Source organism: Trichechus manatus, unplaced genomic scaffold (genome assembly GCF_000243295.1).
Source record: "Trichechus manatus latirostris isolate Lorelei unplaced genomic scaffold, TriManLat1.0 scaffold00022, whole genome shotgun sequence".
NCBI classification, from domain to species: Eukaryota; Metazoa; Chordata; class Mammalia; order Sirenia; family Trichechidae; genus Trichechus; species Trichechus manatus.
In genome coordinates this window covers 5,575,267-5,596,750 of record NW_004443958.1, presented here as the reverse complement: position 1 = coordinate 5,596,750, position 21,484 = coordinate 5,575,267, and the positions used below count along the sequence as shown (strand labels likewise).

The 21,484-nt window shown below is 40.6% G+C and overlaps 1 non-coding gene across 1 annotated transcript; it reads left to right on the top strand.

The window, feature by feature from the left end:
• Nucleotides 1–20,048: 20,048 nt before the first annotated feature.
• LOC111819962 (U6 spliceosomal RNA) lies at nucleotides 20,049–20,154 on the top strand. The gene has a single exon (XR_002823536.1). It is a non-coding gene; the product is annotated as a U6 spliceosomal RNA (small nuclear RNA).
• Nucleotides 20,155–21,484: the final 1,330 nt, after the last annotated feature.

Below are 21,484 nucleotides of genomic sequence, written 5' to 3'. Positions count from 1 at the left end.
TTTCTTACTATATTTTGCACATACTTTCAAGGAGTTTTGGGACCCTGAGGTGCCTATCCATGGATCCCTCATTAAGAAATTCTTATCTAGTTGTAGGTTCAGGGCAATAGCAGGATATCAGCTATTTCGGCATTGACTTCCTGAGAATGCTGGGTGGAAAGTGCTAATTTTCTAACATTATCACCTTAGGGCCCAAGCAAATTTTCCAGAATGTTTTAACCTCAGCCGAAATCTCAAAAGTTATCCGGCATAAAAGGCCAGCCGGCCAAATGTTGTCAAGACTGTTCCTGACTTAGATCATGTACAGCATTGCAGAGCGTCCTTTTCACCCCTTTGCTGGCTCTTTCGTGTTGTACCTTTTTCCTTTGCTTTTCTTTTTTCTTTCTTTCTTTTTTTTTTTAACAAAAGGGCATTCTAGTTTGTGTTCTTAAATACATTCTATTTTCATTGAGAATCTTGCCTCCAAGAACACTTGCCAATGTGACATCTAAAAGACAATATTAAGAGGCTGTTTCCCTTCATTAAATGCAAAAATAATAGTATGCCCTCTACAGAGGTTTTTTGAAGTGAATTTGTGCATTTATCGAGTCTTTCACCCAATCTATTGGGCATTATCAATGTACCAAACATGGAGGTAAGTTCTCACTGCTCAAAGATGACTAAAGTACAAGCGTAGAGTTCTTTGGGAGCACAGAGGATGGATCGACTAACAGAATAACCCTCCACACTACCTTCAACCAAGAGCAAAGCAAAGTGGAACAATTGCCCTGTACCCAGTACTTCTGGGATCCTGCAAGTTTGCAGTGACAGATGGCCAGTGAATCAGGAATGGTATCAGGAAGGGGAGATAGTAGCTCTATTCATTGGTATTACAGGTATCTGAATCCTACATATAATGTACACCTTACCAAGAGAAAGTGGCTTCCCTGATCCTTTTTCTGTTCATGCTCAGCCTCTTCAGACTGATGGTTGGTCCTTACTATTTAATTCCTTATTTAAGGCAGCCTTTGATGTTCCTTTTCTGTGAAGCTTCACCCTGCACTTACACAACTTCAAGAGTGAGTTCCTCCTTAAATTTTGTGCCCTAGGCACTTCACTCACCTTACCCTAGTCCTGGCCCTGCCTAGAATTCAGGCACTAGAAAGGAAGAGTGTGAAGGGGTGGCCCTCAGTCGAACACCCTACAGTGAAGGTTTACGAAGGACACGTGGATGTTCACTGAAGAAAGAGCTGTTCCCTTTTTTCTCCTACGTGCCCTCTCACCCTGCCCGGCTTCAGTTCTCCTTGGGCACTGCCACCACCATGATGCCTGAAAAGAGGTTGCGTTGTAGCATGCCAGAAGTCTGCAGAGATGATTGCTGTTGGCCTCACCATCTGGCCTTGGCTATGCTGGCTGAGGAGCAGCATTTTAAGACCCCTTATTTGGCATTTGATATGAAGATAGAGGTTTGTAAAAGGCAGTACAGCCATTATTCTTTCCATTCCCTTCTTCAAAACTTCTTCTCGCATAAATCTAAACCCAGTGTGGGAAGACCCTAAATGAGACTGTGAAGCCTTTGTTGCCCAGGTGCCCTATGTGGGGTTAAGGTCTTTCAGCTCCCAGAAAAATATGTTACTGTCATTCACACCTAGATGACAGGAGCATTGTATTCTACTATTTCCCAAAGAAATTTACAGTTTAAAGAAAGCAATGCTAAGCCCAGAGATATGAAAGCTTATTGTAGATCATTATCATCGATCCTTGGCTAGATGGTTTGACACAATGTCTGCAACAATGGGCTCAAATATAGCGATGATTGTGAGGATGATGCAGGACTGGGCAGTGTTGCATTCTGTTGTACATAGGCTCGCTATGAGTCAGAATTGACTCAACGGCACCTAACAACAACATCATCACCGTACCGTCTTATTCCTGCCACTTTTTAATTTTGCAAAGCTCTTTCACTTGTATTCTCTCCCTTCATCCTCACAATTGAGCCTGATATAAATTATATTTATCTCTCTTGGCAGATGAGGACCCTAAGGCAGAGAGAGTTAAGTATGCTGCCCAAGAACATATAACAAGCAAGCAGAGCAGGGAGACCTGGAACAGTGTTCCAAACCTATCATTTGTTCTTTTTCTGCCACTAAGTGCTGTCTCCTGTACACCAAGAAAGGGCATTGTTGGCAGAAACTTTCCTGATGGCTGTTCTTCCCCACAAGTGAAAGCAGTTAAGTTGATTACAACCCCATTTATGGGATTCTTATTTTGTGCCTGGTGTTACACACAGTGCTGAAGAGGAACTGAACTGATGAATAAGATTATCTTTCTTGCCCTCAAGGAGTTTACGGAAGAATAAATGGCTACTTTTGGGACTCTTAATAGGTTCCAAGCATTTATTTATCTATTTAGTGTTTACCATTTCATCCTATTGAGAGGTTGCTATTCATGAGTGCGAGACTTGCCTTTCCTATTGGATTCCACGTGTGTTTGTGCCCAGGGACCATCTTCTGTAAACTTACCATGCCTCGCACAGCAGCGAAAGCAGACAAGCGCTTGTTAACACATACCAGCGGATCCATCGATTAACCAGCACTGACAACACCGACCTGTGTTTGTGCGTGCTCGTAGGGGAAGCCCTACCTTGGGACTTTCTAACATTCTGGCCAGTGTTCCTAACTTGGTTTCCTAATTCCCTAACGCAAACAAAAACCTCCTTCTTGGTTCTCACAGACCACGAGGCACTTTCAGCCTAGTGATCTGCAGCTTGAAATGTAGTTTGTTTTTGCTGCTCAGAGGCAGACGACAGAGTCGGCTCCCTTCACTCTCGTTCTAGTGTATTCTTAGGAGGCTTTGGAGCAGGACTCCTTTCCCTGGGGCTCAGACTCCCCACTACACCCCCTCTTGCTCTGCCATCAATCCTAGTCTCAATAGTATCTGCCAATTCTGATTTGCTCATGTTTTAAACATCCATGTCTGCCATTGAAGCCTTATGGAGCACCTCTTGAAACCTTCAGTGAAGGAAGCCAGCCCCAGCAGCACCATGTCACAGCTTCAAAGAATTCTAACAAAGGAAGAATGTGAAGGGTAGGAAGGCTGGGTCACTGCAACTATTCTTCTCTTTGATCCTCTAAAAGAGACTGTGACTGCTCAAATCTTACCCTTGAGGACCCTCACTTTTTTTTTTTTTTTTTTTAATGTTATGCCAGCTACTTCACAGTCAGAGATGTTTAAGCGTTTGGGGCTGGGGTGGGGGAGCAGTGGTAAGCTGAGGGAACGGGGAGGAGGGCCGTGTTAAGGAGGGTCCACAGAGTGACAGAGCGTGGCGGGCCCATCAGGATTCTCAGATTCTTTCCTCCTGCCCTCTTTTTCTTTCCTCCCCACCTGCCCACCCACAGGGTGTGAAAATATCAAGGACAATTTCTCCACTTCTAAGGAGCTGGTGTCTGACAGTTTCTAGAACCTCTAACCTTGGTTTCAGGTATTATTGGCACATTCTTTAATTTGTCCTCAGGGATGTGGGTAATTAAAGGCTATGAGATTTGGGCAGTTATCCAGCCTCTTCCTTCCTAGGGGCAGAAAGCAAATATTAAACTCCAGCTCTGCACTCTCCTCTGCCGTCAGCAGCCTTGTTCCCTTTCACACAGATCGCATCCTTTCATGCCACACTTAATTGGGAATAAAAAAGGCCTTTCATGCCCTTGTTCACCTCTCTGTGATTTTTATACCTCCCTTTTTGTTTCCTGGGGATGCGTGTGAACCGACTCAGCTTTATACTGGGTCGGCCCTTGCTATATCTGCAATCTTCCATTGTTCTAGCCCTGGGATCGCTTTGCCTTGTACATTCCAGGAGCTGTGTGAGCAAGCAAGCCTTTCCCGAGCCCTTTTACTTGTGTTTTAAGAAAGCTCCTCAGATACCAAGTCTCCCTGCCCAGTCTTAGAATTTTATTCTTAGAGGGTGAAGGTGGCATACGTGTAATCAGGTATTATATGTCTTGCTGCTGCTCAGTGGTGTGGCTTGTTCTCTGTGGTTCTCTGACAGAGCACCCTTTGCTACACAACCAAAAACCAAACCCTTTGCTGTTGAGTTGATTCCAACTCTTGGCAACCCCACATATGACAGAGTAGAACTACTCCGTAGGGTTTCCTTGGCTGTAAGACCTTGGCTGCTAACCAAAAAATCAACAGTTTGAATCCACCAGCTGCTCCTTGGAAACCCCATGGGACAATTCTAATCTGGGTTCAAACTGCCAACCTTTAGGCTAGTAACCAAAAACTCATTGCCATTGAGTCGATTCCGACTCATTGTGACCCTATAGGACAGAGTGGAACTGCCCCATAGAGTTTCCAAGGAGCGCCTGGTGGATTCAAACTACTGACCTCTTAGTTAGCAGCCATAGCTCTTAACCACTATACCACCAGGGTTTCCACAAACCATTTGTGCCACTCAGGGACCTTCTTTGCTACATAATCACCTGGGAACTCCTAAGCTGTTTGTTAGCAATCTGGGATGATGCCTGAGTTTGTTGCAGACTGTGATTCCTCCCTCACCCATTCCTAGAGGGCTCTCTCCAGTCCATCAGCAGATGAGTGAGAGAAAAGTATCTGTTCTAATTAACTGAGTTAATTATCCTTTATTAGTAGTTATTGTTTATTAAGCCTTATATAGGTAGGCACTTGAATTTCTCTACTTTTCTCAACTACCCTGGTAGGTAGTGACATTTGTTCTCCATTTTACAGATGAGGAAATGGAAGCTCAGAGGTTGAATAACTTCCACGGGATGCATAGTGAGTAGTTGAGCTGTGAGTCAAATGCAGACTTACCAGCACCCAAAGTGTGTGCTCTGTCAGTCTTATGATGACAGAGACAGGGACATCTGACATTTCCAATAATGCTTCAAAGGGATATTTCTTCATTGTAAACATAGCTGGGTTGAAATATATTCTTCATGGCTAAGATGGACAAAAACGATAACTTATTGGAAAAAAAAAAAGATCTCATTGTGCTCTGAAATCCTCGTTTCTGATGATAATGATGGTGTGTGTATGTGTGTATATGGATGTGGGTGTGCATAGTAGGAAATGCTTAAATTTAATAAAAGTAACTGAGTCTGCCCTGGTTTAAAACACTCTTTCTGGGGGGAAAAATATTATACATATATATATATACACCCGTACAGAAATACATATAATGGCATGCTAGTCAATGTTTAGCAATAAGCTCTCTGGGTAAAAAAAAGCCCTAATTTGTAGCATTTGCCAATTGCCATGGTGTAAATACCCCCACCATGGCCAGTTTCAAGCCACCAACATCATGTCACTGAATGTGGTGATGGGAAGGTGAGAGCCTTCAGGGCGGCAACTATGTTTTGTTCATCTTTATAATTGAGCATCTAAGCACACTGTCAGGGCTGGTAGGCATTTGTCAAATGAATGTCCTAAGCAACAACCAAAGAATGCTGAGAATTTTGAACAGTGTCTCACAAGTTGTAAGAGTTCAGAATGAAATAATCTCTGGCAAGGTTAGAAGAGACAGTAAGAGTTCCAGGGTCAGTGAAGTTCAGAACAGGGGAAAAATCAATTTTTTCGACATACCCTACTGTCTTGGATTCATTCTTTCATCTCCAAAGGTTCATTACAGTGGCATAAGACAAAGCAAATGCTTAATATCTTATTATGAAATGAATTAGGAAGCTTCATGCATTTTATCCGAGCCAGCAGAAGAGAGCGCTGAATCTCAGGAGTGTCTTTCAACTCCTCTGAAAAACATATACAGACACACAAGACCCCAGCGTAGCTGAAGAGAAAGACAATCTTACCATTGGATGCATCTGTGTAAGCAATCCATTGGTGAAAAAACTTTTTAGGAAGTTAAAACAAATGCTCCCTCCAAACACGTGAAGTTTCAAGTACCATTTTGTTTATCTGTGTGTGTGTGTGTGTGTGTGTGTGTGTGTTTAAGTCATGTTTCATAACTTGGATTCAACTCAGGAGAAAAATTCTACTTTTAATTTGTGAAGTAGCAGGCTGGGTCTGAGAGATGCTGTCTTTCTTCTCAGCCACCAGTAGGCGGAGCTCATGCTTCACCCTCAGCTCCCAGGCCTGCCTGCCTGCTGGAGCCTGGGTAGAGGGGCAGAGAGAGAGAGAGGCGCTGAGGTGAGTAAAAAGGAGAGAAATGAAATGTATATTTGGGTGTGGGAGGGAGATTTAAAACACATTTCTCTCAAATGTCATCACTTTGGTTAACTGGTTTTTGAAGGATAGAAAATGTATGCCTTCTAGAATAAGTCCATAGCTATCCAACATCTGTGCCTTTGTACCATTTCTTTCCTACACGTGAGAAAGCTTTTTTCAGCAAAGTGTGGTTTTTGCTGGAGTTACACATTTTTCTGAACTCTGTGTGTGTGAAAAACAAGTTTCTTTGTGACATTTACCAACCAAATTCTAAGTCCTGGCTTGGTAACTTCAACCAAACGTGCTTACGGAGCTCGTGGCCGCGGAGGAATTGGCGTCAGGGTTGGCTGTGATGAAGATGGAGTCTTTGTCTCAGAAAAGGTTTCAGGACACAGGGTCAGGCAGGAGCCTTTATTAATCTCTCTCCTGGGAAACAGAGCACAGCGTGTTACTATTTAGGTTACTGGATGAGTAGGTATATGTATGTATGTATATGAGTGTGTGTTATAAATCAACAATTGAGGCCAGCTAAAAATCCATAGTAGAAATGCTGCAAACTAATCCATCTCTCCAGCCCCCCTCCCCCGCAAAAAAGGAAATGAATAAAAATTCTTCACAAAGATGAAGAAATTTTTCTAGAGAAAAAGCAACATTGCTTTTTCAGTGATTCAGGGACCAGTGTCTCAGAAATGAAAGAACAAAAACTTTCTTAAATATAGTTTGCAGTGCCGCATAAAATTAAATGAGACCAATGGGCCACAACAGCCCAAGGACAAGGACTAGAAGGCAGGAGGGGACAGGAAAGCTGGTAACAGGGAACCCAAGGTCGAGAAGGGAGAGTGTTGACATGTCGTGGTGTTGTTAACCAATGGCATAAAACAATATGTGTACTGTTTAATGAGAAACTATTTGTTCTGTAAACCTTTATCTAAAGTACAATAAAAAAAATAATTTTCAGTATTCTTTTTTATAGGGAAAGTTTCTGATGCTATGTGTTTAAGGATCTATGCCTAAATAATTACTAAGTTTAGGAAGAGGTAGATCATAATTCAAGCATTTTATTTTCCTATGCCTGAAGCTTCCTTTAAAGGCAGATGTTGGTGATTTAGTATACCTGGGGATAGGGGGTAGGTGCGGGGAGGATGTAGAGTTGTTAAGGAACCCGTCCTGTGTCTTTATTAAGTTTTGGTCTATTGTGCGTCTATGCACCCTGGGGTGGGGGGGGCCTGCCTGGTGCACTATATTAACAGCTGGAGAAGAGTGCCATCTTGTGGTCAGACTAGAAATTAAGTTTAGAAATGAAGACAAGAAATAGAAAGCAGCCAAAAAAAAAAAAAAAAAGGCCAATATTTGAAATGTCTAGGGTTTTTCAAAGGAGTTCCTGGGTGGCACAAATGGTTAAGCGCTCAACTACTAGCTGAAAGGTTGGCAGTTCAAACCTACCCAGAGGCACCTCGGAAGACAGGCTTGGCAATCAGCTTCTGAAGGGTCACAGCCTTGAAAACCCTATGGAGCAGGTCTACTCTGCACACGTGGGTTGCCACGGGTTGGGGTCCACTCAACAGCAACTAACAACAACAGCAGGAGTTCCCAAGTTCTTGAGCAGAATCTATTGAGTTAGGATCCCTCCCAGCGCCCCCACCGGTAGCCTCTCCTACGTGGGGACTTGGGCCCCTCTCACCAACACTGTGGGGTCAGCCTTTCATTTATGCAGAATATTTTAAATTCCCGTTTTATTAGAATTAAAGTTGCTTTAAGAAGAGGACTTGGTGGGCATTTAAGTGTTACTTTCCACTTACGGTGAGTATAAGATCTATGTGTACGTGCATATTGAGGTTGCTTCGGTACCAAAATGGTGATCCTGACAGCCATTTCTGGGAATTGAAAAAGGAGAATGTATATATTTGACTAGGATAGAGGTGTGAAAGCAGATCAAGAACAGAGAAAACCTGCATTTGGGGCAGGTTGATTTTCCTGAAATGAAATCTCTGAAATGCTACTTCTCAGATACTGTAGGAGGAGCTGTTGCTTCATGATCCACCTTACTTGGCCTATTTCTGAGTTTTCTTTTCTTTCCCCTTAAAAACTGAGCCATAGGATTTTCCTTTGTGAAACGTCCTGAAACTGAAAGGTTTGTAAACCTATAGTGAAGATTCGTGCTTAATAGGCTATATTTTTTCAAATCTGCATATCTCGTCCAATAACATTTCTCATTATAATCTATTGTAGCTTTCTGGGAATGGTTGTTTTCTCATGGAAGCAGGTAATATCGAGAGATTTTTGTAGAGCACCATAAGTGGAAAGGGACACCTAAATTCTTCTTTTGCGGAAGATGTTGGTAACATATTTTCTGGTTTGTTCTATTGTACTGCAAGTCTGTAGTCTTAAAACCATGCAACTTACTTTTGATTAGTAAAAAATACTTATCTTAACAATCGCAAGGAAAGTAAGAGAAACCAGAATCTATATCTTCTTTTGAACTATGGCCACATACAGAATAAAGATGCATATCTGTCATACTGGAGGGCTGAGAGGCAGGTGGTAGAGCATTTAGGATTCTTTGGAATCAGATGGACACATTTGAATCCCAGCTCATCAGCTTGCTTGCTGTGTATATCTGGACTAATTATGAAACTGTCTTGAACGATATCACCAATCACATAGTACTGTTGTGAGGATTAAAAGAGGTAATGTGGGTAAAACACTTAGCACTTTATTATAAGAAGGAAACAGACAAACTATTTCCAGTTGCTAGACGGTGCTCGCCATTTTGGTTTCTAAGCAACGTCAATAGAATCTGGACCTTGAAGAATCTCCGGAAAAAAAAATTAAAAAGTTGCCTTTGAGTTTGCCCAAATCATGGTGACCTTATGTGTATTAGAGTAGAACTGAGCTCCATAGGGTTTTCAACAGCTGATTTTTTGGAAGTAGATCGCCAGACTTTTCTTCCAATGCACCTCTGGGTGGACTCAAACCTCCAACATTTAGGTTAGCAGCCGAGTGTGTATTAACCATTTTTATCACTCAGGGAATCTTGAGAAACCTCTTATGCTTCTTATTCCATGTGGAAACCATCACAGAAGACAGATGGCATTTGCAGTTTGGCTAAGCTATGGTCACTAGCTTCGGTTCAACCACATAGGATAGAAATCTGGTCCAATGGTATCTTCACAAGAAGGACATAGCAAAGCCTGAGAAACTAAAGTAGTATATGTGATACTATAATGGCGAATTTTAACCTTGTTGTTGTTAGGTGCCATGGAGTCGATTTTTTACTCATTGCGACTCAATGTGACAGAGTAGAACTGCCCCCATGGGTTTTCTAGGTTGTACTCTTTATGGGAGCAGATCATCAGGTCTCTCCTTCCATGGAGCTGCTGAGTGGGTTTGAACCAGCAACCTTTTGGTTAACAGCCGAGTGCTTAACCATTGCACCACCAGGGCTCCTTCTGGATTCCTTAGAGATCAGATATTTATTATATTTTATTTTATTGGCAAAAATTGACTTGACTGTCTTATAATTGGACTTGAAAACAAATGCCTAATCACTGTCCAGTGCTTCATTCCCTTTCTAGAGTCCCCCACCCCTGTTTTCCCACCCCTAGCCTATTTTTTATATATTCCCCAAAACTCTTTAAGAAGTGAAAACCCCAGATGAGCGTCCATGTTTGAGAGATCCTCAGAAGCAACCAGGAAGCTGCCCCTGCAGGTTTAGCAGCAGCTGAGCAGCTGATGTCAGGCTGACATGGTCCCCAGTGCTTCACTCAAGGCACAATATGGCCACATGTTTCAAACTAGCTTGACTTTCACCTGTCTTTGAAACTGGAGCTGTATCAATCATCTGAGAAACGGAAAGGGATTAAATCGACAGTGGGCCAATGCTAATTTCCAACTTTAGAAATAACATTGTAACCAACGAAAGTTTCTGTAATCTGCTAAAGATGGGAAATGCTTGACTGTTTCCAGTATGAGTTTGGGTAGCAAGGGATATTGGCCCTACCTCAAAAAGGTTATCCAAACTGATTTAGTTCTTAAGTTCAGGTAGCAAGCGTTTTAGATGTATCTGTATATTTTATACACACAGACACATATACATAGTATGTGTATTTGTGTATGTGTGTGTGTGTGTGTATGCGTGTGACTAAGACAAAAGTTTCACAAACTCTTTCTTACTCTGTGATTTATTTTCAATTTTTCTGTTTCACCCATTCAATTTCACTTAAAGAAGGATGAAGGATGACAGAGACACTAAATTGATTTCACAACCCACAAATGGGTCATGACGTATAGTAAAAATCACTGCAATAGGCCTACCAGCTATCTGCAACCGTCTCTTATAATAACGTCAATTATTTCTATTTATTACCATTTATCAAGTATTTACATGTGTCAGACACTAAATAATGCATGTTACGTAGGTTACCCTAGGTTATCTCATTTTATCTTTACATCCATTTTCTCAGATAGGTAGTATTATCCACATTTTGTAGATAGAGAAACTGAGGCTTGGAGAGTTTAAGGAACTTTTCTATGTTCTTACACGGATTAAGAAACAATACTTAAAGCAGTTAAAAGATGCCTAGGTTGGAAGAGTCACCTATGAATTCAGGCAGAGTCTTACCTAGTGTTTGGCTTTTCTCTTTGAATGTCCCAGAACTCAATTTTATTCATTCTTCAAGAGCTGATCGGTCCTAAAAGACTGATCCACAGTAATTAACATTCTCTACAGATTGATAGATAAACCAGAAGCAATAAATTCATACATGATGATAGAGATTCATGGAGTCTGTTGTACATGTAAAGCCCTGTCTCCTTGTGAGCAAGTTCAACAAATTCACCAAGAGGGAGCAGAAGTTTGCTCAACAGGCAGAATTAGAGTTAAGGAAGCTAGATAGCCTCAAGGGCTTTTTGCACTAAACTATGGCACAGTAAGGATGGCCCATGTCAACCTAGAGATATTTCTGCTTCCTGTGAGCTCCTCCACTGGACCGAAACCTCCATGAGTGAGTGCAGGAAGAGTATTGTCATCATATCTGTAGGGCTCTACATTATACTGCAATGCAGGTCAGTAACCAATAAATACCTGGCTGAATGTATGAATGGAAAGCTTAAACTGGCTATCTAGAGAGAGTTCATCTTCCTCAGCACAGTGACTTAACTATACAAACCCTAGCCTTGTTAGCTGTACTATTCATTTTAAAGGTGTCAGTGATCTCCCAGTGGTCTTGACCTCTGTGAACACCTGACATCATCAAGTAACGTTTGCTTCCCCTTGACACTCTTTCCACACTGGACAACTCTTACGCTAACACTCTCGTATTTCTTTTTCTTCCTCTCTAATTGCTACTTTGCTTTATTTTTTAAATATTATATTTGCTTCTATTTCTCAAATGCATGTATTGTCTAAAAGTGTGAACTCAGCTAATTTCCCCTTTCTCTCTAAAGAATTTTTCCAGTCATTCCCAGAGGCTAAGCGAAAAATGGCTTGTGTGGTCACAAAAGTTTGGAAAGTACTACATACAACCTCTCTGTTAAGAAGATGTATAATGCTCATCAGCAAATCAAAAGCCAGTAAAGAAATGTTTTCTTTATAAACCTGGTATTTACCAAACTTATTAGACTATGAAATTGTATTAGTTACAGTAATGCTAACTGCTGTCACAAATTACCCCAAATGTCAATAAAAATTTATTTTTCCCTCATGCTACAGTCCATTGAGGTTCCTCCTGATCCAGAAGTTCTCCTGAGCTGCTCTCCAACATGTGGTGATTCACAGACCCGGGCTTCTTCCATCTTTTTGCTCTGCCATCCTGTGGATCTTTGGTCTCTCTATTCAGCTGGCAAATGATAAAAGAGAAAAGGGAGAGGGGGACTACAAGGAGGTTTCTAGAAAGCACTTAGAAAATATTTATCATATCTGTCCATATTCCATAGGCCAGAACTCAGCCACCTGGCCACTTAAAAGGAAGGCTCGGAGAGGAAGCCTAACCTAGGAGGAAAAGGAAATTGATTCAGTGAACATAGCAGTCTCAGCTCTTTGATTGCCAAATTCTTCCTATCAGAAAGAGAAAAAATATTATTTTTTATTTAAACAGTCAATTATCTTTTGAGAGATGTATAACATAAAAGAATGTTTTACATTTATCCACATATATTTATATATTCCAGTTTCCTCATCTTTGTATAGATCCAGATTTCCATATGGTATCATTTTTCTTCTGCCTGAAGTACCCCTTTAACATTTCTCGTATGTGAGGTCTGCTGATAATGAGTTCTGTTAGCTTTTGTATGTATCAAAAAGCCTTTATTTCACCTTCAGTTTTAAAAGATATTTTCACTGGGCATAGGATTCTAGGCTGGCACGTTTTTAAGTTCTTTGAAGATGTTGCCCCATTATTGTCAGGCTTGCATTTTTTCCAACAAAAAGTTTGCAGTTTTGGTCTTTTGAATGTTTTCTCTGATTGCTTTTAAGATGTTCTCTTGATTATGGATCCGAATCAGATTGGTTATGAAGTGCATTGGTGTAGATTTATGTGCGTGGGGTTCATTTAGCTTCTTGGATCTATGGGTTTACAGTTTTCATCAGATCTGGAAAAAATTTGGCCATAATTTCTTCAAATAATTTTGTATCATCCCACCCCACCCCGCTTTCAGGGATTCCGATTACATACACACTAGGCCTGAAGGTTGTCCCACAGCTTGCTGATGATCTGCTTTTTTTAAAAAAAAATTCTCCTCTCTTTCATTTTGGATAATTTCAATTGCTATGTATTCACTAAGGAGCCCGGGTTGTACAGTGGTTAAAGCGATCGACTGTTAACCGAAAGGTTGGTGGTTCGAAACCACCAGCAGCTTCCATGTGGCAGTCTGCTTCCGTAGAGATTTAGAGCCTTGGAAATCCGATGGGGTTGCCAAGAGTCGGAATCGACTCAGTGGCAGTGGGTATGTATTCACTAACCGTTTACTGCCTTATTAATCTGCTGTTAATCCTAATCAATTTTTTTTTTTTTCATTTCAGACATTGTATTTTTCGTCTCTAGAAGTTCATACTGGGTCACTTTTATGCTTTCCATTTCTCTGTTTAACATTCCCGTGCTTTGTTCTACCTTCCTGAATATCTGTCGTATGGTTAAAATAACTATTTTAATGTTGTCGTCTACTTTTCTAGCATCTGTGTCATGAGTCTATTTTTATTAATTGATTTCACTCCTCCTGATGAGTCATATTTTCCCTCTTCTTTTCCTCTCTAGTAATTTTTGATTGGATGTCAGCCATTGTAAATTTTACCTTGTTGGTTGCGAGACAGTTTTGTGCATCTTTAAATATACTTGACCTTTGTTCTGGAAGACAGTTAAGTTACTTAGAAACAGGTTCATTCTTTCAAGGATCGATTTTTGTTCAGTAGGAGCAGAGCAACTTTTAGTCTAGGGCTCATTTTGCCCCAGTAGTGAGGTGATACACTTCGGAGTACTCTACCTGATGCTATGTATTATAAGGTTTTTCAGCTCTGGAAGTTAGGGACACAAACTATCCCCTGCCATATGCAAGCCCCAGAGATTGTTCTTTCTAATCCTTTCTGCTGATTCTTTTTCTGATCTCCAGTAGTTTCCTTACATGCATACACTGAGCAGTACTCAGCTGAGACTCAAAATGAAGCCTCTACAGATACCCAGAGCTCTTTCTGTGCAGCAATCTCCTCTCTGCTTTTGGCCCTGTACGTTTGGACTACCTTGGCCTGCCCAAATCTCAACTCTGTTTTATAACCTCAGCTGTCTGGCACTGTTTGGGTTCCCCTCTTTGCAAAGCATCCTAAAGGGTCTCCAGGCAGCAAGCTATAAAATCATAAGCCTCATCTCATTTGTGTCTCTTTTCTAATTGATCACGCTCCTGCACTGCCTTTTGTCCAATGTCTGAAAATCATTATTTCATCTATTTTATCTGATTCTTCAGTTGTTTAAGGTAGCACACTAAATCCTTTCCTTTTTACTCAATTTTGGCTAAAAGTCCTGAAATCCTTCACGGACATTAAAGTTTTGAAAAAACAATACTTTGAAAATAGCTTCTCTAGAGAATACCATAGAATGGTATGTCCTATCTTGTCCCTGATACACACTCGCAAATTGTGGCAAATAGTTGGAGGCCAGCTTACACACTCCAACATTTACTTCCTTTGGGAGGTTCTATTCTATTTGAACTCTCCATGCAGGCTAAAATGGCTTATATTTTTGTTCACACTTTGCAGCATGACATCACCCTTGCTCAACTTGAATTGGCTGATTGCCAGCCCATTGCTTGGCTCACTGTCTCATTTGATTTTGTTGTAAAAATAGCTGAAATAATGGTTTCAAACGTGGTTATTTTGGCCATCATAATATAAGCAGATACAATCTGCTGCTGGCTAAATATTCTGATGGCTACAATTTACTGTGTAGGAGAAAGATGTGGCAGTCTGTTTCAATAAAGATTTATAGCCTTGGAAACCCTATGGGCAGATCTACTCTGTCCTATGGGGTCTCTATGAGTTGGAATTGACTAGATGGCAGTGGACTTATAGAGATGACCTTAGTATGCATAATTGAGTTTTTCTGGTATGTGGGACTGGAGCACATCTGCAAATCACAGCTGGCAACATTTCTGGTTAATCTAGGAATTAGTACAGATGGGCCAGTGAATGAGCATCCAAAAAGAAAAAATAAATGCATAACAGCAACAAAAGACCAAAACATAACTACAACTGAGTCAATATAGACATTCCAGTTTATTACCTCATTTATTTACCCAACATCTCCTGGAGCTAAGTAGTAGAAGATATGAGAATGTCACCATGACAAGTATGGAAAATAATATTCGTCATATTATGTCTTGCATTTCACTAAGTACATAGAGTTGTGGCAGGAGAATAGCTTTGAAATATTAACTGATGTAAGTTTGTAGATGTTTTTCTTGGGATCGCCTGTTGCCCCTTGGCTCTTTAACCAACTCAGGCCACAGTTAGGGCTCTGTTTACTCACTCTTTCAGGGTAGTAATGATCCAGAAGAAAAAGAGGAAAGTAAAGTTTTTGCTGGCTTTTGAGTTTCAAAGTCTAGCAAAGTCTAGGTCTCTCAAGTCATGGAAAAGACTCATGTACATAAAGAGCATACAAGGAGAAGATGAGATGAAAAATAGCAAAGCCTCTCAGGTCTCATACTAGATAAAGTTCCTTATAGTCAAGGAAATGAAGAGAGTCAGAGGGAAAACATTTTGAGTAACTGTTTGGGTTCCTGCATCATGCTGTACTCCATGCTCAATCCAGGAGGTGGAGAAAGGAATGACAGAGGCACAGGGAGGCCAGGAGAACCTATGTGCGAAAGGGGACCCATGCCCCTTCCCTGGGAGAAGTTGGAGAGGCAGAAAGAACCTGAAATAGAAATGTCCACCTGGTGCTTCAGGCAGACAGGCCCAAGACCAAGGCATTCATTTCCCTTCACCCCAGAAAGATCTGAATGCTTCAGAACAATTCTTACATGCTTGAGAGCAGCTTGACATGTCCTTTAGCCAAAAATAATCATGGGCTTCCAAAAGGTGGGTAACTAAGAATGAATCAGACCCTGGGTCTTTGCAGACACAGACCAAGACACTTGAAAAAACTCACAGATTGACAGTCAGGAACAAGGATGTCCATATTCTCCCTCCCAACACCTTGCAGCTTCTTATCATGCCTTATGAAAACCCTCCAGGACTTAAACACAGCCCTGAAGGAGGAGAAACCTTGAATTGACTGAGAGGTTTTTTCTGCAACCCAGCAGAATATGTTTTAAACAAAAGTAATAAAAAATTGGTCTCATCTTAACAGAGTTAATTTCCTTACCCACCTGAGTTTGTAAATTGAGATTTGCACTGACTGTATTTTAGAAGTTTCTTTGATAGTAAGCCTACTGTTTTCTAGGCCTAATCCCTAATATCAGAATTGTGAAAGATATTCATTCAATAAGTCATGAGTAGAGCTTGAGTTAGAACTCAGAGAAGGAACTTGAGATATCTGTGCAATATTGCCACTTAAAGGAATCCACCCTAACGTTCAGTGTTTACAACAACCACTATTTATTATCACCAATCTACAGATTGCCTGGGGTGTTCTTAACAGGACTTGGCTAGGTATCTCTGCAGACTGGCTTGTGCAGCCCTGCTGGGTGTGTTTTTTGTCTTCCTTCTTGGACGAGCAGGCCAGCCAGCGAATGTTTTTCTTTCGTGATAGTGGATGTGCAAAGGGCAAATAGAAACACACAAGACTTCTTAAAACTTAGTCTCAGAACTGGCACAGTGTCACTTACACCCACATTCATTGGCCAAAGCAAGACATGTGGTCAAACCCAAAGCAAGGGGTGGAAAAGTGTACTTTGCTCAAGAAGAGGTGATGGCAATGGTCAGGATTCAGACAGGGGTGAAGAATTGGGCCAATCATTCAGATGACCACAGATGGTAAAGAACATTTTTGTTGAGTGCCTTCTGGCAGCCAGGCAGTTTGCTGTCTGCTTTACATGCTACCCACCTCAATCCGTATTATGCAGTTTGCATTATTTTACCCCCCTCACCCCTCACCTTTTTGACAGATGAGGAAACTGAGGCCCAGAGGGGCCAGGTAATTGGCCTAATACCCACTGCCATCAAGTCCATTCTGACTCATAGCAACCCCATAGGGTTTCCAAGGCTGTAATCTCTACAGAAGCAGACCACCACATCTTTCTCCCATGGAGCCACTGGTGGTTTCGAACTGCCACCCTTTCGGTTAGCAGTCGATAGGTTTAACTACTGTGCCACCAGGGCTCCTTAATTGGCCTAATATGTATAGTTAGTTTGAGACTGAGCTGAGATTCTAACCTGTACCTGTTAGAATCCAAACTCTGTGCTTTGGAGGAACCATGTTGGTCTCTGGTGCCTTGACACCCAATCCAGCCCCCTTTTCCTGAAATGACCTTGACTCTAGATGATAATATTGCTCTGAGGTCCCTTCTTTTTCTCTTTTCACACACAGTCCTTCTTCCTCTCCTTTTTGACTTGATAATTAATTCAGTTACTATTCCTTGATTGCTATTAGTAGGTAACACCATGATTGATACCATCTGGAGAACACTTATCCAAGCCTTGAGTGGAAAGTTTCACAGTGCAGGAGATGTAACAGGAGACCTTCAAGAGGAGCTGTGTCTATGCACGTGATAAATTACCAGCCCTTGGATTATCTGCCAGGAGCTCTCCCTCCAGGTTTGGGAGCAGCACCTTTCCTGCTGCGGTGCCAGCTGTGTTATTTACCACATGTTCAGTAAAGCATATGTCCTCTAAATAAAGTGGGGAGGGTGGAACCACTAAGCTTGCATAAACTAGTTTTCAACAGAATCTGTTTTCCTCCAATTGTCTCAAGTGCCTTCTCCCTGGATAACCAAGCTTCATACTTTTAGAAGCCCAGATCCTAACAGCTGGAGGTAAAGCTCCCAGTGGAATGGAAGGAAACATGTTGATACTTTTAATTGGTCCCTGAAGTGAAACCCAAGGAAGGATTTATTGGTTGATGGATTTGAGACTTCCAACTTAGCGGAGCTGGGAAGTGTATGGTAAAGATAAACACATTAGACATTTGTGGCTAATTATTAGAAAGTTGATTTTATTTAATTTAGGATATGAAAATCAAGTGAAAAATCACCTTAAATTTAATTTATTGCTATTGAAGTTAATGATGTTTATACTTACCTGCAAGTATGGCCCACTGTGCCTTGTCCATGTAAGGACCAGTTTTGAGTCCTTACAGGGTCCTGAACCCATGGACTGAAATAAGCAAAGCTACTATTCCCAGCCATACAACTCCATTGCTCAAGTGGGTCTGATGAGCCTGGGGTCTCTGAGCACTAAAAGGCTGGTCATCAAAGAGGAGAACTTCAAATATACACACCTGCAGTATTCTTACTGCAATAGCACTGCATAAGGATCACCCCAAAATCTCAATGGCTGATAACAACCAATGCTTTTTTCTTACTCATGAGCATGTAAATCGGTTTCTTACTGTTGGCACTACAGGTCAACAGGGTCCAGCTCTGCCTCAGGTTAAAGACTGGGTTCACATCAGCTCCTTGTATCTTTCGTTCTGGGACCCAGTATCAAGGGGCAGTGGCTACCTGGACATGTTCTTCCATGGCAAAATGGAGGAACACCACAGAGTTGGAGGAAACTCACTGTGCTTTCTAAAGTCTTGGCTTGCAACAGGTACATCATCACTTCTACTCACGTTCTGTTGGACAAAACAGAACACATAGCCTAAGTCATGGCAGGAGAAAATATACTCCATCCTGAGGGAGGGCGAATATTTACTGAACAATAATCCAATAAAACATACCTTTATTTTCATGTTTATATACTATGACCTTCATTTTCCTCTTCTATACAATTTAGGGCAATTGAGAGCACGCTAGTAGAGGTATATGCATATGAAGTAATTTGTGATAGAATTAAATAAAATACAGAATGTGTATTGTAAAATGTAAATTGTAAAATGTCATGTGATATCACTAATGGGCGACCAGTTATTAAGACCTATTATCTGCTATGGAATATGTAGTGTTGACAATAAATGATTCATGCAAGGCATTTTGACTACTAAGCTTGATAGGCTACACTGAATAATGAAGTAAAAATATATTTAGTTTTCAATAATAAAAATTCTAGTTATAAATTTTTTTTATTTCTCTCCATAGATAGAGCTTTACTCACTCATTAAAAAATATTTATTGGGATTTATTATGTGCAAGGAATTGTAGAAGACATTTTTGGTAGTGTTCAGGATGGGATGAAAGGTTGAAAGAGGGGTGAGGAGGGATACAAAGATGAATAAAACATGAATTTTGCTCTCTAGAAGCTTAAATCTAACAGTAGAAATAAAATGTGTTCATGAGGAACACATTTCCTTCCTTTCTTGTATCCATTCTTCCTTCCTTCTTCCTTTCCTTACTTCCTTCCTGATAGAGTAGAATATAATGGCTGAAAATATGTACTCTGGAGCTAGACTTCAAGGATTTGAACTTATTCTCCATTAATTATTAGCTGGAGGAGCAGTAGTGGCACAAATGGTTAAGTGCTTGGCTAACCAAAAGGCTGGCAGTTTGAACCCACCCAGTGGCTCTGCAGGAGAAAGTCCTGGTGATCTGCTTCCATAAGGAATACAGCCAAGAAAACCCTATAGGACAGTTCTATTCTGTCACATTGGGTTGCAAGGAGTTGAAATCGACTTGACAGCACCCAACAACAGCAACAATTATTAGCTGTATATCCCTAAACGTGTCATTTCAGGTCTGTTTGCTTCAGTTTGCTAATCTGTAAATTAGAGAAAATAATTGTAGCAGATGTGGCTACTCCACCCATATCCCCTTTGCATTTGCCCACATGAGCTGAGGGTTGCTTACTATAAACTGCCTGTGAATCTGCCTCAGAGCTTTTTTGTCCTCATCATAGGAGTACGTTCAGCCCACCCAGGGAGCCCCTGGAAGGAGCGTTCAACCAATGATAGATGGAAAGCTGGTGGATAAATACTTCATCTTCCACAAAGAATATATAACTGTTGTTAATTTCTATACACCAAATATCACAGCCAACTTTCACAGAGTGGAAATTATAGGTGACAAAAGTATAAATAGACCAAAACACATTAATTATATTAGACTTTAATATACCTCTCTCAGTTCAAGAAATATCATGTTGATTAAAAACTAGTCAAGATATAGAAGCCCTAAGCAACATACTCAATAGGGTAGATTTAATAGAATATTTAAATCTGAACCCCAGTAATAGAAAATATACTTTGTTTTCAAGCGAACATAGGCTACTTTTTAAAAATTGACTCTATAAATTCCAAAAAATAGCAATAATAAAAACAGCATTTTTATGCTCACACGTATACTAAAATTGGAAGGATACAAAGAAGATTGGCATGGCCCCTGCACAAGGATGATACGCAAATTTGTGAAGTGTTCCATATTTTTTAACAGGTCTAACCACCTGGTGACAGGATGTGAGTGCTTCAAAGATGCCAATAATCAAAGTAGCTCACACGACCAGCTTATTTGGGCATATCAAAACAAAACAAAACAAGAAGCTAGGACACAGTAAGCAAACATAAAATAGATAAATATAATAACTTATTGATGGCTTTGAGACAATGGTCGATATCAAATCACATAAAGAGGCAGACCATGATGACTTCAGCAAGCTCCCAAAACAAAGAACCAAGAAACCTCCTGGAGGAAGAGAACTTCTTGGAATTACTGGAGGTAGAATTCAAAAGATTAATGTATAGAACTCTTCAAGATATCAGGAAGGAGATCATGCAAAACACAGACCAAGCCAAGGAACACACAGACAAAGCAACAGAGGAACTTAAGAAGGTTATACAAGAGCATAATGACAAATTTAACAGGCTGCAAGAATCTGTAGAGAGACAGCAAACAGAAATCCAAAAGATTAACAATAAAATTTCAGAACTAGACATCTCAATAGAAAGTCATAGGAGCAGAATTGAGGCAATGGAAGTCAGAATTAGTGAGATTGGAGATAACGCACTTGACCCCAATTTATTTGAAGAAAAATCAGATAAAAGAACTTAAAAAATGAAGAAACTCTAAGGATTATGTGGGACTCTATCAAGAGGAATAACCTATGAGTGATTGGAGTACCAGAACAGAGGGGGATAACAGAAAACACAGACAGAATTATTGAAGATTTGTTGGCAGAAAACTTCCCTGATATTGTGAAAGACGAGAAGATATCTATCCAAGAAACTCATTGAACACCACACAGGGTAGATCTGAAAAGTCACCAAGACATATTATAATCAAACTTGCCAAAACCAGATATAAAGAGAGAATTTTAAGAGCAGCTAGGGATAAACAAAAAGTCATCTACAAAAGAGAGTCAATAAGACTAAGCTCTGACTACTCAGCTGAAACCATGCAGGCAAGAAGGCAATAGGATGACATATATAAAGCCTTGAAGGGAAAAAATTGCCAGCCAAGTATTATATATCCAACAAAACTGTCTCTCAAATATGATGGCAAAATTAGGGCATTTCCAGATAAATAGAAGTTAAGGGAACTTGTAAAAACCAAACCAAAATTACAAGAAACACTAAAGGGAGTCCTCCAGTTGGAAAATGAATAACATCAGATAACAACCCAAGACTAAAACACAGGACAGAGCAGCAAGCAGATATCAACCCAGATAGGGAAGTCACAAAAATTAATCAAAGCTAAAACACCGAAAATAGGGAAACAGATGTCAATATATAAAAGTTGACAAGTTAAAACAAAAAAGGGA